We start from the raw sequence: 18,519 nt of genomic DNA on the forward strand, positions 1-18,519 counted from the left end.
ACCATTTTCTGAAGTCATGTTTTGTGGTTTACAAACAGTATCTCATTTAAATCTCACAACTAATAAGGTAAATGTTATTATTTCACTTTCCCAGTGAGGAATGCTGTTAGGAGAGATTACACAATTTTTCAGATGTTAAACAGCTAGCCAATATTTCAGAATCCAGTGACTATCTTCCAAAAAACTTACTACATGATTTTTTTTTTACAGTCTAGAAAGGTACATACCAAAATTTTTACCATAGTTGTCTCTACAGTGAATATTGGAAGCATTATTTTTCTTTTTTCTTATCAGATGTGTGTCATTTGTGTAACTAAAAATAATATTTATTTTAAGAGACTTTAGTATTTTAGTTTAAAGCAAGGTCAGTCTGAGTCCATAGGCTGAAACAAGTGTCAAAAAACCTAAGTTTGGCTACGTTAACAGAAAAATAGTATGTAAAATAAGGAGGCCATTGTAGTATTCAACAATGCAGAGTTAAGATGTGATCTGGCATGTAGAACCTCATTTTGATAAGGACATTGACATAGAGACTGAAAGTTATTTACAGAAAAGCAATCAGAATGGTGAAAGAATCCAAAATCACATCATAATACAGATGGTGGTGATAATTGAGGACATCTAGTTTAGAAAGAAACAGACTCAGAGACAACATTATAGCTGTCTTAAAATTTTGAAAGGGTCCACACTTATAATAATAATTGTAAACAGCTACCATTTATTGAGTGTTCACCATATACTGAGTACATACAATCCTCACCACAAACCTATAGGGTATCTAGGAAGGTATTAATATTATCCTCTTTTTACAGATGAGGAAACTGAAGCTCAGAGAGTTTGGATAATCTGCCCAAAGTCACACATGCATCAGTGATAAAGCCAACATTCAAGCCTGGAACCTTTCTGAGCTGTTAACCATCTCATAGGGCTATCTCACATCCCAACAAAGGAAAAGGGACTGGGCTTGTTGTGTGACTTCTCATGAGTATAATTAGGAACACAGAAGAGAGATTCAGGGACACAAATATCAGCTCAACATTGGAAAGATTCATCTCAGAAAAACCAACGCTGTCCAACTGTGGGATGGATTGCCTTGGAAGATAATGAATGCCCCTCTATATATTTAATGTAGGTTCAGTGACATTCAACAGTGATGTCAGAAGGATCTCAAACTTCAGTGTGTATCAGAATCACCTGGGAGAGCTTTATCAAACACAGATTGCCATGCTCTACCTCCAGAGATACTGATTTAGGTGTCCTGAGATGGTTAGATGCGTGAATTTACAGTTCCATCAGGCTCCCAGTCAATGCCAGTGCTGTTTGTCCATGATCACATACTGAGATCCCTTCAAACCCTAAATGTCTATTACTTTTTAAAAATCATACTCTATAGACTGGACAAATTTTGTGTCCTTCACAACCTCTCTCACAGAATGGCAGCCATAATGCCCCTAAACCATACAACAAGGTTTGTTTCTTTGTTTTTTCCTATTCAAGTTACCAGTCAGTAGAATGTCCTACATCTTTTAAAATAGACTTTTATAGCTATTGTTTTTTATTAATTCCCAGAGTTTGCTAATATACTAGAGACAGGTCTTTTGGGGTTTTGTTGTTGTTGTTGTTGTTGTTGTTGTTGTTGTTTAGAAACTCACCTATATTTCTGATGGAGAGAGGATGAATACAAGCAAACTTCATTAAATTGTGAGACAAGAGTCTGATAAATCTTAGCATGTTCAGACTATCCAAGAGGAAATGTACTTTCCTAATATGATTCACTCTTCAGCTGTCTAGCTCAATTTGGAATGGGAAGTGGAAATGCTATTGCTTGCCAAGAAATAAGGACGATGGCCATATGTTATAAACTATGCTTTGTTATTTTCAATATTGGCAAACTTAGCATTAAGTACTGTTAATTTTTCAGAACTTCTGAACTCTGTTCATGTTTACCTTAAGGGCAGCTTTTTTCCCCCCACTTTCTGATGAAGTTAAAATCGCCAAGTGTTTTTAAAGTAGGCCAAAACACTCCAAAATCAAATATTAAGAAAAAAGAATAGCTTTCTGTGGACTGCCCCACTGGCCCTCTGCTTTCTGGAAGGCAGCTGATACAAGGCCCACAGCTGCTTGACACCTAGCATTGTCCCCAGCCAACCTGAACAGCCAGCATCTCCATATAAGAAGCACAAGTGGCTTTGAAGGTGATAAGATAGAGTTTCACTGCTGTATTTTATGGCATAATTCAGTCGGTGTTTCTTTACAGAGTGCCACTGGCTGCCTAACTTTAAACAGTCATAAACATTGGATTGTAGAGTAATTTAATTTAATGATTTATTTGATCTTCAAATCACAAGAAGCTGTTCTCAAAACACTTTGTTGCCATGCTGATCCTCTCTTAACCTACAGGATTAATAATTGATGTTGAAATACAGTTGGAAAAAAAATTGACAATGAACTTCTTTCTAAAGGAAACAACACCTGGATGAAATAGAAGATTTATACAATGACTCCCCTAGATAACAAATACCTCTATGTGAACAAACTTTTAAAATCACAGGCATTTTGGATTGAAATCTTTCTACAGTGTCTCACCTGCTTTCTTACCATCTTAAACAAAGTAATAGAACATACTTAAACATCCTCTGGTAAATCAACATAATCCTTATAAACAAGTATAATTCTGTAGTATAACCAAATAGTATTCTCAGAGGGCACGGTCAAGATTTGATCAACATTTTGCCTCTAAAATGCCTTCAGAAATGTATACCATGTTAGTCTTTTATTGAATTTTTATAGTATTACACTTTGCTTTTCACTTAAATGTACTGACCACAATTAATTTTTCCTTGCCTTTAAATTTGCTGTTAGGGGCGCCTGGGTGGCTCGGTCGGTTAAGCGTCCGACTTCGGCTCAGGTCATGATCTCACAGTCCGTGAGTTCAAGCCCCGTGTCGGGCTCTGTGCTGACAGCTCAGAGCCTGGAACCTGTTTCAGATTCTGTGTCTCCTTCTCTCTCTGCCCCTCCCCTGTTCATGCTCTGTCTCAAAAATAAATAAACGTTAAAAAAAAAAAATTTTTTTTTTAAAAATAAAAATAAATAAATTTGCTGTTAAATTTGCTGTGCACTAGAAATTGAGGTTACTAAATTTACTGGAAGTGTGTACAAATGGGTAAAGGGAGTCTTTGTGAGAATTGTCTGTGGCAGCTACTGTGTATAGAACTTGTGCCATAAATTTTCGCCTCTTAAGGAGTTTATTTTTAATTATTCCTGCTTCTTTTCTATTATCCTATAAATCAGGTTGCCAGATATGTGACCCGCTAGTTAAGAAAAGTCTAACTGTGGTCAGGTGATGATAATGGCTGATATTTGTTCTATCACCATGCTACTCCAGTGAGGCCAACTCTTTGTATTCAAATCCACATCTTAGAATGCAGTACCCACAATGGCAAGTGGAATTGAAATTACTTTTCTTTGTAAAACCTCCCATTCCCCTGTCCCTTTATCCTTTAGACCTCAGAAATGAAACCAAAGTAAGAGAAAAAGACATGACTTCAAGCAGGCATTTTGTAACTCAGCCCTTAATTCCTCCTGAACCGAAGAAAGTCCCTGAATTGTAGTTTTTCATCTTTCCTAATCTCATAGATTAAGGAAGGAATGGGAATAGGAAAACAAGGAAAAGCATACCATTTTATTTTACCTCCTAAAATCGTGATTCTTTGAGATTCTTGTCAAGTACATATTCTGTGTGCTACTGTGAGAAATGGCTTTCATCAAGTTAGAAAAAAAAAGTTCTAAATCTGGCCTTCAAAGGCCTTTACGATATGTCTCAACCTATCTTTCTAAGTCCATCTTCCACTGCTCTACTTCCGCTAGACCAAAATCCTCCATAGAGCCCACATATCTTTTGCTTCTCTGCTTTTGGAGCACTTATCAGGTGCTAATATGTGCTCCTCAAAGGGGCAAAAAACAGGGTGGGTGTTACATGGTCAAATAAATTTGGGAAATGTTGGATTAACCACTATAAAGACAAGTTTCTTTACTAGAGTACTTCTCAGAATCTTTTAAAATCCTAATGTTCATTTAAATCTCCAAAATGGCATTATGGTATAGAAAAAGAGTAACTACTCATCTCAGTTTGCCTGGGACAGTTTCAGTGGACACCTGTTGTTCTGGCGTAATTAACAGTATCTCTTCAGCTTTTAAAGTGCTTCATGTTGTACAACATGGTTTTCCTACATATAGTGCTTGCTAAATTAATCTGACCACCATACCCATTTCTCATTGAATATCTAAGTATCCTGTATAACAGTTTGGAAAATATAACTTTTGCTAGCCATCAACATCAACCTAAATCTCAAATCCTATCCCAAATAATTGACTCTGTGGTGAAGTTTCCCCTATTATTGGTCCTCCACAACTGGAATCACTTTCTCCCTCTGCTGAAGGTCATAATACCTCCTCTGTATCTTTCCCTTGTGACATTTAGCATGTTCTGCCCTATTTTATTTTGGGGGTTCAAGCCTTCCCTCCTCTACTGTACCATTCACAGTAAAACCAGGTAGTGTTTCACTTAGTATTCCCCTACAATGCCAAACTCAAAAAATATCTTTGAATGATTAAACTTAGTTGTACCTGAACAACTCTTTTTCTCATTACACAGAAGTAGACCTTCAACACAGGCCAGGTGACCGACCCCACCACTGCCCTCTCCTACTTTCTTGGAGACCTCTGCTGATTATCACCACATCCAGTTCTGTCTCTGACAATCTCTTAAACATACTCCAGATTCTCCCATCTTAAAAAAAGCCTGTTCTCAGGGTGCCTGGGTGGCTCAGTTGGTTAAGCATCCGACTCTTAATTTTGGTTCAATTCATGATCTCATGGTTCGTGAGTTTGAGCTCCATGTTAGGCTCTACAATGGCAGAATGGAGCCAGCCTGGGATTCTCGCTCTCCCTCTCTCTCTGCCCCCCATTCCCCCATAAATAAATACGCTAAAAAAAAAGAAAGCCTTTTCTCAACTTTTCTCAACTTTCTTTCTCCCATCTTTCAGAGTCCACATTCTCAAAAGACTTGAGCAAATGGCTGTTTCTACCTGTTCGCTTCCATTCACTGGCCAGCCCACTGTCATCTAGCCCCCATGTCCACCCCTTCACCCAAACTGCTCAGAGTCAGAGTCACCAATCACTTTTTTCTTTTTTTCCTGAATCCAATTGGTACTTCTCATTTAGGTTTGAAAAGCTCAGTGTTCTAAAACAAGTTGGCCTCTGTGATTTATACTCTTTAAAAGTTTCCAAAGTTTCTCAAAAAGTTAAACAGAATTATCATATGATCCAGCAAGTCCACTTCTAAGTATACGCCCAAAGGAATTGAAAACAAGGGCTCAAACAGATACGGTCATGGTAGCAGTCACAATAGCCAAAAGGTAGAAACAACACAAAGAGGGGTACCTGGGTGGCTCAGTTGGTTAAGTGTCCGACTTTGGCTCAGGTCATGATCTCGTGGTTCATGAGTTTGAGCCCCATATCGGGCTTTGTGCTGACAGCTCAGAGCCTAGAGCTATTTTGGATTCTGTGTCCCCCTCTCTCTCTGTCTCTCCCCTGCTCATACTGTCTCTCTCTCTGTCTCTCTCAAATGAAAGTCTAATACATACAACAACATGGGGTGAACCTTGAGGACATTATGCAGAGCATAAGCCAAATGCAAGAGGACAAATATTGTATGATTCCACTTATATGATGTACCTAGAAACAGCAAAGTCATAGAGACAGAAAATAGAATAGAGGTTACCAGGGGCCAGGAGAAGGAGTTATTGTTAAATGGATATAGAGTTTCTCTTTGGGATAATGACAAAGTTCTGGGAATGAATAGTGGTTAATGGTTGCACAACATTGTGAAGTATTTAATGCCTTTGAATTGGACACTTTAAGACACTGGTTAGAATGATAAATTTTATATTGTGTATACTTCATCACAGTATGGGGGGAAAAAAGAAAGAAAAGAAAGTGCCCAAAGTATTGAAGTCCCTGAAATTAAAAACTTTTGCAGTACATAGAACTGCAAAATCAGTTTCATAGCACCCTTCTGTTCAACTCTAATGTCATTCTGGGGGAAAACCTGCTGTGGGGAATTCCCAACCCCGGTAGGCGTCCTGAGTAGGTATTTTGGAAAGAGCTTTCCACTTAACCTTATCTCTGGCCTTTCGGGTTACACAGCCACACCTTATTTTACCAAGACCGATGTTTCTGTAAAGTAAGAAGCTGAAGCCTATTTTCCCAATAACTTAGGTTATATAGTTAAAGAGGTTTTATGTCATTTAAAATTGCTCTTCAGGTGGCATTGCTTGAAAAGTTTTCCCTTCAGGTTTCCTCCTGTCCCCTCCTACTCTTCTGCAACGTCTCCTTCTCTTAGAGGCTGTGATTGTAACAAATAGATGGATAGGCAAGGAGAGAACCAGACACTTGTAAAATCAAGTAAAAGAAGTGCATGCGATGTGAATGGTCGTGGGTGGTTGGGAAAGGGCATAAGAGTCCACTCCTGCATGCACAAATTAAATCTCATTGAGCATGTGCTTGCTTCGGCAGCACATATAGTAAATCTCATTGAGCATTAAGTTATCAATGCTCAGGTTTCCTGCTCATGGTATATTCTGTATTTGTGCAGTATTTTCTGTCAATAATGAATGGCCTGCTCCATATGCCCAGATTTGTAACAACAGAAGACCAAATACATGAAGGTGATTTCTCTGGCTTTTCACAGGTAACACATTACTTGTTAGTCTTTGTTGAGGATGTACCCATTGCCTGATATGAAAGTCCTTATTCCTAAACCTTATAATTCTCAACCCACAAGTAAAGCATCTTGGTCCCTCACAAAGCTCGCTGTAATGTCACTGGAAAAAGCCCCTAGTATTTCAAAGTGTGAGCTTTTATTTGGTTTGGTAGCACTTGGGAGCTCCTTATAAAATTCTCACTTAAAGGGTAAGTGGGATGTCCAAATTCCCGCCTGGGGTGATTTTTACTGTTGTGAATTCGGTAGATTTGAGGGAGGACAGATAAAAGCACTGAGGCTTTTCAGTATGCCGAGTTGCTAAGGCCTGACTGTGGGCTGTGGTAGTGGAAAAGGAATGATTCCAAAAATATTAAAAACATGAGAAAGGAGGGTACTTGGTATCTCAAACATTCGTTTCTCTGAGCGTCTTATCCTTAGCTTTTCTGAGCTACCTGATAACGTGGGAGAGAGTTCCCCCTTAGAATAAAGTTACAGGAGGCCTTTTCTCACTTTTTTCTCCTTAAAAAAAAAAATTGCCACAAAGGTTCTTTACTCCCATGGAATTTCGAGGAGATCCCATGAAACTGTGCGTGAATTGTACCTCCTCCAAGGACACTCCCTCATGCACACGACGCTGGCCGGATTTTGTAACTGCATTTATGACTGATTTACGGAACTTTTACTTGGCAGGCCCTGCTGTTACTGTTAGCTGGTTACTATGGATCTTTCAACATGCCACTCTGGCATGTTGCATTAAAAATAACCTCCCAAGACTGTACAGAATGCATAGAACAACGGGAGTACAGTCATAGCCACGGACTCCAGGCTCCACTTTGGTGCCTATGTATTCACATGTGCTCCTATATAAAGCAACTGCAGGGGAACAATTCAAACACCTTCTAAAATGTCTGGTTGCATTGTAATTTTCCGCAGCTTCCCCAGAGCAGAAGTTCTCAGAGATCAGCAACATCCCAGAAAACTGTAGGCCAAAAGAACAACAAAACACAAATTATAAGTATCTGTTAAGGGCACAGATCCAAACACAGACTGTCTGGGTTTGAATCCTGACTCCAGGACTAACTAGCTCTGGGATCTTAGCAAGTTCTACCATAACCACAGCTCTCTCATCTGCAAAACAGTGACAACATCATCAATCCCCAATGGGTCCTTCTGAGGGTTAAGGGAGATACTCAGGTAAAAGTTCTTCATTCAGTACCAGCACACGGAAGGTGATCAATAAATAGATTATTATCCTTTGAATGCCATCCTTTTAGTACAGTCTTTATGGCAGTTAACAACATGCAACTTCAGTTACAGTGCCTGGCAGTGAGTAGGTGCTTAACAAATATCTGTTGACCGACCGAGTGATGCCCGGTTACTTATGCACACATTTGATACTCTTTTCTAGATTATATACTTCTTAAGATAAGAGCTCTATTTGATTCATCTTTGTATTCTCCACAGCTCCACGGTGTGTGCTGAATAAACATTTGTTGAAATAAATGGAAAGAGAAAAGCTGTCACAATGTAAGAGGCAATAGTTAGTATGTAAACTGGTAGTAAAAAAAAAATTTTTTTTAATCACAGGCTTCAAGTGCAGATAGAATCTAATGCCAAGAAAACACTGACATTCCCTGAAATAAATGAATATATCAAGCTACATATGAATACAATATTTGTAATGCTGGGTCTGGTTCTAGCTGGGTACTGCAGAGGGGAGGAAAGCTTTTAACTCTATCCCACCACTGGCCTCAGCCCATGACTCAAGGGAAGATTTGCTTTCCCAGAACCAGACACCACGGTCCCCACAAGCAAAGTAGTTTCCTTATGCCACTTCAAGCATCACTGGATTCAGTGGCAGTAGAATAAGCAGAAGACTTGTGAGGGGCCAAAAGAATATAGACTCTGCCCCAGTTTCCACCACTAGTGCTTGAACAAGTGTGAACACAGCTGTGTCCACAGAGTGGTGAGAGAGGGATGTCTCCTCCTGATCAGAAAGCCATCAGGCCACTGTGGATCCTTAGCAGAGAAAATAGTAACAGGGTTCTGTGACTATAGGCTCATGTCTGATCCCCAGAACAAAAGTAAAAATAGTAAATCTTTGTGTGTGTGCACGTGTATACACACACAAAGGTATGAAGAACACCATTTCCTTCATTCTGACAGTATGTCAGCACTCTCCAACCAAAAGCTAATAGGAACATACTTGTAGTCGACCTAGCTGGGTTTATTACTTGGTACAGGACGGGATCGCGTTCACTATGGGGAAACCATGGGGCATCTTAGTAAGACGATGTTCTAAAGAACCTATTATAGAATTGGGGCTTTGGATGAGTGATTTGGTGAAGGCTCTAGAAAAGTGGGATTTATTCTAGATTGGATACTATCAGAGAGCAGGGATAGTTCTATGATTAGGTATCTGTAGATAATAAATCTTATCTACAGAAAGGACAGGCTAGAGCGAGGATAAAGCTATAATTGCCAAAGCAGCAGCAGTTACTTAAATTTGCTGGGAGAAGGGAATGATTGGTAATTTGGGGATTGGACAATATTCATGTTTTCTCTGTGTTCAGACATGTATTTCAGTAGTATTTCAATAAAGTCTCTTGGAGTTTGGTACAACCATATAGCATTTTAATTGATTGATGATGATAGTGAGAATTGATTATCAGGTTGAGATCAACCTGTGTTATTTACTGGTTTGCCACAGGCACCACCCTTGGTTATATCTTATCAATTTGTTTATCACTGAAGGCATGTGATCAAAATCTAAACATATAGTAAATATATTAGGGTAGCAGATTTTGAATGAAAAAAAAAAAAAAAACCTCCACAGGCCTTAATGATGGCCTGAATCAAATAAGATGAAATTTAATAACAATTAATGAAAAGCAGTTAATTTGGGTTCCAAAAAATCAGTACCAAAGACAGGATGGGAAAGACCTGACTAAGAAGCAAAAGAAAGGGGGGCAGAGACTAATGTTTGGCTGATTGTAAGTTTTATTATAGTCAACAGTTAAATAAACAAGCAATAACGTAATTTTAAACTACATTAATGTAAGTATGGAATCATTAATGAGGGGATTGACAATCCGATCTATTCTGTACTGATCTGACAATACCTAAAATACTGTGTTCAGGTCTGGGCATCACAATTTTGAAGAATATAATTCCTCAGTCAGAGAATGTTACTGACTGCCCCACTTCACTTAGAAACTAAAGATGGGTCATGTCAAACAAAACAAAAATACAGAATCAGAAGGAGTGACTGATGAAGTAGTAGACATTCAACCTGGAGCCCAGGAGATCCAGGGGAAACATGAAAACTATCTTCAAGTATTTTAAGGTCTGTCATGTGGAAGAGGAATTAGACCATTTTTGTCTGGTTTAGGGACTTAGGATCAGTTAAAGTTAAAAGCAGGCAGATTTTGCTTTTAAGAGACACATACATGCATTCACACACATGACATCAGAAATCATCTTTCTCTTGAGGAAGCAAATTCCCCATCATTAGAATTTTGCAAACAGAGGCTGAAGGACCACTGGTAAGGATATTATAGGAGGGTATCAAGTGGAGAAGATTGAATTTTTAACTCCTTGACGAGAGCTTTTATATAATACCTGTAATATGATATTCTCTTGTATCTTTCCAGATTCTGAATCTACTTGACATCTCTAGAAGTTATTTTTTTTTTAGGCACAGATCCCATTCAGAACCTTGTAGAACAGCCTGCATGCTTATCAAATTTATATATAACTCAGCAAGAATCCTAACAGGAGCTTAAGTTTGTTCTCAAACAATCCAGTGATTTTGGACTTGGTTAACTCATTTGGCTCTATTCCACCTGACTATTTCCACCGATTTATATCTTAAATTATTTGCTTTGTATCTGAATATTAAATATTCTGAGTTACAAATTCTACTTATTGTTTTCATAGCTACACTGATCTGTGCTACCTCATACTCTTGTGTAATGATTAGATTTGCCTTCACAATATAGTTCTAGTTCTGTAGAACTTGAGAGTTATAAACTTTTATAGGATTTGAAGGTCCCTGAAACTCTGTATCCTTCCCAACTTGATAGTGAGACATTGCCAAATACAATCATGAATCCTTTCTGAATATGCACAATTGTCTCTTAATTTATAAGCAACTAAACTGATATTCTTTAAGTTTTCTTAATGTAAATCTTGCATACAACTAGTATTTTTAAACCTTAAATAAGCTTGTAATATACAAGCTTGTATATATGTGTGTGTGTGTGTGTGTGTGTATACACACACACACATATATACAAGCTTGTATATTAATGTATATAAAGCAAGCAACACACCCAATGCCTGGGTGGCCTCAGTTCAGCTCAGGTCATGATCTCACAGTCATGATTTCAAGGTCATGAGATCGAGTCACTGTCAGGCTCTGTGCTGGGCATGGAGCCTGCTTAAGATTCACTCTTCCTCCCTCTCTGCCCTTCCCCCCTACTCTCTCTCTCTTAAAAAAATAAAAAAGTAAAAAAAATAAATAAAAAGTATTGCATGTTCTACTGACTGAGCAAGCCAGGCACCTAAGCTTGTATAATATTAATTCATCTTGCGGGCCACCTGGGTGGCTCAGTCAGTTAAGCATCCGACTTTGACTCAGGTCATTATCTCGAGGTTCCTGAGTTCAAGCCCCACATTGGGCTCTGTGCTGACACCTGGGAGCCTGGAGCCTGCTTCAGATTCTGTGTTTCCCTCTCTGTCTGCCCCTCCCCTGCTCATGTTTGTGTTCTCTCTCTCTCTCTCTCTCTCTCTCTCTCTCTCTCTCTCTCTCCTGCTCATGTGCTCTCTCTCTCTCTCTCTCTCTCTCTCCCCCTCTCCTGCTCATGCTCTCGCTCTCTCTCTCTCTCTCTCTCTCTCTCTCTCCTGCTCATGCGCTCTCTCTCTCTCTCTCTCTCTCTCTCTCTCTCCCCCTCTCCTGCTCATGCTCTCGCTCTCTCTCTCTCTCTCTCTCTGTCAAAAATGAATAAGCATTAAAAGAAAATTAAATCATTTTGCATGAAGGCTTCTTTTAGTCTGGGATCTCTAGAAAACACAGCCTAATCTCTGATATGTTGATATCTGTGATATTGTGATATAATAAGAAATACATATTTGAGGTTTTATCCCTGGCTCCTGGCCAGAGCTCCTAAAACCTTCCTTAAGCAATAGGGGTGCTAGGGGCATCTTTTGTTCTAACATTTGGTCTTTGACCCTGGTTCCTGATACAAAGCTCTTAAACCCCTTGAAATGTCCTGGGTGATAGGGGAATCTTTTGTTTTAATGAGGTAACTCTTGATAGGCTCCTGGATAGCTTCAGAATGGGTGTTGATCACCAGAAAGACTAAGCCATGATTAGAAATTTGGAATTTTCAGCCCAATCCCCTATCCTCCAAGGAGGGGAGAGGGACTAGAGATTGAGTGTGTAATTAATCATACCTATGTAAGGAAGCCTCCATAAAAATCCCTGATCTGTGGGGTTCAGAAAGTTTCTGGCTTGGTGAACACATCCATGTGCCAGAAGGGTGACACATGCCAACTCTATAGGGACAGATGCCCCGGTTCTCAGGACCCTTATGAACCTTGTACTATATATCTCTTCACCTGGCTGTTCCATATCCTTTATCACAGCCTTCATTATATGATAAACTAGTAAATAAAAGTGAGCATTTTCCTGAGTTCTGTGAGCTATTCCAGCAAATTACTGAACTTGAAAAGAGGGTCATGGGAACCCAGAATTACAGCCAGTGTGTCAGACGTACAGGTGAAAACCTGGGACTTTCACGTGGCCTCTAAAGTGGGGGCAGTCTTGTGGGACCGAGCCCTGTACTCATGGGATCTGACAATAACTCAAGGTATATAGTGTCAGACAGAACTGAACTTAACTGCAGGGCATTCAGTAGGTGTCCACCAAGAATTGGAGAAGTGCCTAATGTGTGGGGAGAAACCCCACGTGTTTGGTGGTCAGAAGTATGAGTATGGTAGTACTAGAAAGTAAAGTACTAGAGGAGGAAACTTAGGTTTTTCTTGCAATGTTTTATTTGGGAATGTAATCCCAAGCCAGCAAGAGTAGGGGGAAAAGAATATGAATCAGGAAGAGATGGGCAGCCATAGAAGGTGAAAGATTTCCATGCTGGCCGCTGCTTTACAATGGGCCAGATGCAGCAGGTCTCCTGACTGACCTTCTGGAAAAACTATGCCTCAAGGAAGGGAGGAATAAGAGGGAATGTATCTGCCTATTTCACTCCTGACTCCTGTTTTCCATTAGTCAAAGTTTGACCCACAGACAGTTAGCTTCCCAGTCCTTCCAGGTTGCCACACTCAGCCCCTTTGGCATCCTCTTGGAAAGTCATATTGCACACCCTGCTGTGCACATTTCATCCAAGTTCAGAATACACCAGAGAAGCTCCGCAGTCCAGCACTCCCAGTGACTTGTCAGCCCCAGGTGCTAGAACCACTTAGACTCTAACCAAGACCAGGCAGAGCAAGTGGCTAGGAGACCAAGAGACACTGGTACAGAGTAACTCTGAGGAAGCACTAGCCATTTCTGATACACTTTCTCTGCCTCTCTAAGCCTCTGTCACTTTCTACCTTTAGTGAGCTTTTAGCACTTAATCGTTACTCTTCATGCACAGATGTCTAGTGTCTCCCACATGCAAATGTCCTCTCCCTCCTAGACACACAGGAAGATTACACTTCCTGCCTCCTTACTGTCAGGTGGAGCCATGTGACAGGTTCTGACTAATGGTCATGAGAGGAAGTGCTGTGTGTGCTCCTGGGCCAAGGCATGTTAAGAGACAGCTTAAGTTCTCACATTCTTTTATTGCTGCAGCAACCTTGGAAGTCAGGCTCAAATAGTGGAGCCCAAGGTGGAGAGAGACTGAAGCCCTGAGACAGCATGTGTGGAAAAAAGCTATATTTGGACTTCATTAATTAGACTTAGCTGATAAGCAACAGAAATCTTGCTCTAAGTAACTCAGGCAAAATACAAAGGGAAGCTGGAGAAGCAGAGCCAGAGAGCAGGCAGGAACCAGAGATGCAACAATAAGAATGACAGTCAAGTTCAGGCCATGGGAACTTTCTGGCTAATATACTGCTGCTGACCACACCATCCCTACCCTAACCGATACCACTACTACTGGACTCTCTACGCTGCCATAAATAATTTCTAAACAATCCTATGTCTTTATATTACAGCTTTCAGGATAAAAGTACCAAGGGGAGAAAAGATCTCAGCCTACATCATCATGTCTACACCCTAGATACAAGAAAGATTCTTGTTCCATCCTACCAATACCACATTCCATTCTTCTTTCATCCTACCAATACCACACACTAGGGCATAATGAATGAAATATTTGTGATTGATGAAGAGCTGAGTAGTTTAAATTTAACTGTATAGGAAATAAATGGGAAGCTGCAGAATTCAGCACCTAAATCCTGTTTATTTCTGATGAACACAAATCAGGATTTAAAAAGATGGGGCGCCTGGGTGGCGCATTCAGCCAGGTCACGATCTCGCGGTCTGTGAGTTCGAGCCCCGCGTCAGGCTCTGGGCTGATGGCTCGGAGCCTGGAGCCTGTTTCCGATTCTGTGTCTCCCTCTCTCTCTGCCCCTCCCCGTTCATGCTCTGTCTCTCTCTGTCCCAAAAATAAATAAAAAACGTTGAAAAAAAATTTTTAAAAAAAATAAAAAATAAAAAAATAAAAGTAAATAAATAAATAAAAAGAGAATGAGGGGCGCCTGGGTGGCACAGTCGGTTAAGCGTCCGACTTCAGCCAGGTCACGATCTCGCGGTCTGTGAGTTCGAGCCCCGCGTCAGGCTCTGGGCTGATGGCTCGGAGCCTGGAGCCTGTTTCTGATTCTGTGTCTCCCTCTCTCTCTGCCCCTCCCCCGTTCATGCTCTGTCTCTCTCTGTCCCAAAAATAAATAAAAAACGTTGAAAATAAAAAATAAATAAGTAAATAAATAAATAAATAAATAAATAAATAAATAAATAAAATAAAAAGAGAATGAAAGTTAGGAACAGAAGTTGCTAAGTCAATGTAACTGTTGAGATACCTCTATAGTTGCCTTCCTCACAGGTAGAGCTTTATCAATTCTATGTGGGCCTAGATATCTCCTTGTTTTTCCTTCTGAAGTCCTATTTTCTGGGAGAAGCAGAAATCACCCGATCAGTGTTTTTCTCCCCACTTCTTTGTTGAAATGAACACGTGATCTCAATTATCACGCAGCTCAAGCACCTCTAACTTCCTATGCCTTAGGTGACAGTCTCCTCTTCTCTGGAAACCTTGAGATTAACTAAAAAAAGATCCATATCCTTTCTCCTTTGAGACTCTCTCTACCATAAAATATGTGACTATCTGTATCAAGAAACCAATGTGAGGAAACAAAGAAATTCTAGATATGTAAGCAATAGGTTATTAGAAGTTGTTGAAGATAACTAAGATATTTTCATAATGTTTTGAGACTCCCCATATAATTTTCCTTGATGTAGAAACAAAATACTTATATGGATAGACCCATAATCTGACAGGTTAGCACATCTTATCTCTTCAATTCTTTTTTAAAAACTTGCTTTTTAAATGTTTATTTATTTTTGAGAGAGAGGGAGCAGGGGAGGGGCAAAGAGAGAAGGAGACAGAGGGTCCGAAGCAGGCTCTGTGCTGACAGCAGAGAGCCCAATGTGGGTCTCAAACTCATGAACCGTGAGATCATGACCTGAGCCAAAGTTGGATGCTTGACCAACTGAGCCACCCAGGCTCCCCTATCTCTTAAATTCTTGAAAGAAGTAATTAAATACTGAACTCACTATTTGAGGAAGATTTTCCTGGTTATTTGTATGGAAAGAACTGGAACAAGGTCAGCAAATGTAGGTAATAAAAACCTAGATGTGGGCTGTGGAGATTTAAAAAGGACAACATAAATCTAAGAAAATTCTGGTGTCTTGTCCAGCGTAATTTGTATGATAAATACCAGGAGAAAGTAGTACCACTAGAAGCAAGATGGCTTCAGATAGACAAAAGTCGTGGCTCCCTGGTGCAACACATGGTGACATCCCCAGAGTGAGAGCTAAGACAGTGATTGTTTTGGCAATAATCAGCAGGGCAACAGTTGAAAGCAACATGCCCCAAGGAAACAACCTGAAATGTGCTCACTGCTTACTTATTGCCTTAAAAATATATGGAATGGTCTGAAGTGTCCTAATTCAGGACAACCAGAGGACAATTGGAGTTTTTCCCTTAATAATAACCATCATTGAGTAGCCACCGTACAAAGTCTACTATATTAGATACTTGACATATACTACCTCCCATACTGTTTCTGTCATTCTTACAGATGAGGGACTGAGGCTCAGAGAGGTTCTAGAATTTTTCTAGAATCACATAGAAAAAGTGGCAAAACTAGGAACTGAAGCTAAGAATGCCTGATTTCAAGTGCATCCTCTCTTTACTGAACTATGGTGTCTCAAAACAAATATGCTAGAAGAGAGGGCATTTGACTTATGGTTTAAAAAAATGCCGTTGTGGATTACATTGATGGGTGATTAAAATATTTCCTTCGGTGGCATAGTAACTCACCAATGATAAAGCAAAAAACAGTTTCATGGTAATATTGTCATAATTTTTAAAATAAATGTAGGGACTATTTGTCAATGGTACTGGGACTTTCCAGATATAACTCTTTGACAAGCTGATCACTGTTTTATAGATATGTATCCTTTATTTAACATGAAACTTCTGCTTGGAAAAATCAGTTTATAGCCTACGACTTAAATGTCTCCAGATAAGGTTAATTAGGCACAATTAGATCTAAACACTGCTACTTCCCTAAGAATGTGTTTGCCTTTTCCTTATGGTAATGATAATGTGATTTTTTGTGTTTCTGTTTTTTTCCTAGCTTCCAGAACCAAAACTGATGGCTGATGCCTCAAAACAAAAATTTATATATATATATATATGTATATATGTACATATATATACATATATATATATATAACTTGCTTTCTCTTATTTTCTTTGATTTGATTCTTGCTATAACATATATATACATATATATATATATATCATATATATGTATATATATAACTTGCTTTCTCTTATTTTCTTTGATTCTGATTTTTAATAATTTACTTATTCAGTAACTATTTGAGTACCTAATATGTGTCAGACACTTTGCAAAGTACAATGCATATAGAGATGAACACAGCTTGATTCCTACCTTCAAGGACCTCATAGTCTAATAAGAAAACTTAAATTAAACAGCTAACTGTGAGGCCATATGATAAATGCCATAATAAAATTATATGCATGGAACAGCAGTAGGACAAGATAGAAGGGTCAGATTGATGAGGAGTTTTGAGTTGGATCTTTAAGTATGTATGAGTTGAGTTTAATGGGTGGTTGACTGGGGGCAAGAGGTTAGGAAAGAGCATTGTAGGTGAATTTGTAATTATTTCACTTTTATTAACCTTTTTGGGTAGATATATTTTGTTTAAAATTGCTGAGATCCTTTTGGAAAAGAAATAGGAGGTGATAAGCAAATTTCTATGCCAAAGGAATTCTATCCAGTTGGGGCAAAAAAAAAAAAAAAAAAAAAAGAGGCAGGCAGCCAATAAATCCTGATCATAGACTCAAGAATGAAAGGTCCATCCATGTTGTCACAATTGGCAAGATCTCATTCATTTTTATGGCAGAGTAATGTTCCATTGTATGTATATACCACAACTTCTTTATCCATTCACCTATGATGGACACTTAGGTTACTTCCATATCATGGCTATTGTAAATAATGCTGCAGTGAATAGGGGTGCATATATCTTTTCATATTAGCATTTCCATTTTCTTTGGGTAAATACCCAGTAGTGGAATTACTGGATTGTATGGTATTTCCATTTTTAATTTTTTGAGGAATCTCCATACTGCTTTCCAACAGTGGTTGTATGAATTTATATTTCCACCAACAGTGTATGAGGATTCCTTTCTCCACATCCTCGTCCACTTGTCTTTCAGATACTAGTCTTTCTGACAGGTGTAAAGTGGTATCTCATTGTGATTTTGTTTTAATGTTTATTTAAGAGAGAGCACGCCTGTGCCCCTGTACACACAAGTCGGGGAGAAGCAGAGAGACAGGGAGAGAGAGAATCCCAAGCAGGTTCCAGGCTGTCAGTACAGAGCCCAACATGGGGCTTGAACCCATAAACTATGAGATCATGACTTGAGCTGAAATCAAGAGTCAGACACTTACCTGACTGAACTACCCAGACACCCCTCATTGTGATTTTGATTTGCATTTCCCTGATGATGAGTGATGCTGAGCAGTTTTTATGCATCTGTTGGCCATCTGTAATAGCATTATATGGTGACAAATGGTAGCTACACTTGTGTTGAGCATAGCATAATGTATAGAGTTGTCAAATCACTATGTTGTATAGTGAAACTGTATAACTGAAACTAACGTAACAGTGTGTGTCTACTATCCTTCAATAATTTAAAAATGGAATGAAAGGTACATTTATCTGCAAATCCAGAGCTCTTAATTGTCCACTTCTTGAGGAAGGTTGAAGCTTTTCCTGTTCATCTTTCCTCATTGCTCTTTTTCTCCATGGTCACACCATATATATCTGCTGCCTTGTTGCTCTGCCTGTACATTAGCATAAATCTCAACTGACTTTTCTTTCTTTATATACCAGTGGTAAATGCAATTCACTTCAATCATTTAACTTACCAGCAGTGACT

The 18,519-nt window shown here is 39.2% G+C and overlaps 1 long non-coding RNA gene across 3 annotated transcripts in view; it reads left to right on the forward strand.

The window, feature by feature from the left end:
* The window catches only part of LOC131509403 (uncharacterized), a 165,736-nt gene that overhangs the window by 77,333 nt on the left and 69,884 nt on the right, over positions 1-18,519 (forward strand). The window contains exon 4 of one of the 3 annotated variants that reach the window (XR_009260472.1): positions 813-2,819. The exons of the other annotated variants lie outside the window; for them this stretch is intronic. This is a non-coding gene — a long non-coding RNA (uncharacterized LOC131509403). Of the gene's footprint in view, positions 1-812; positions 2,820-18,519 lie in introns of those variants that run through there. 3 annotated transcript variants of the gene reach the window in all.

This window comes from Neofelis nebulosa, chromosome 4 (genome assembly GCF_028018385.1).
Source record: "Neofelis nebulosa isolate mNeoNeb1 chromosome 4, mNeoNeb1.pri, whole genome shotgun sequence".
NCBI classification, from domain to species: domain Eukaryota; kingdom Metazoa; phylum Chordata; class Mammalia; order Carnivora; family Felidae; genus Neofelis; species Neofelis nebulosa.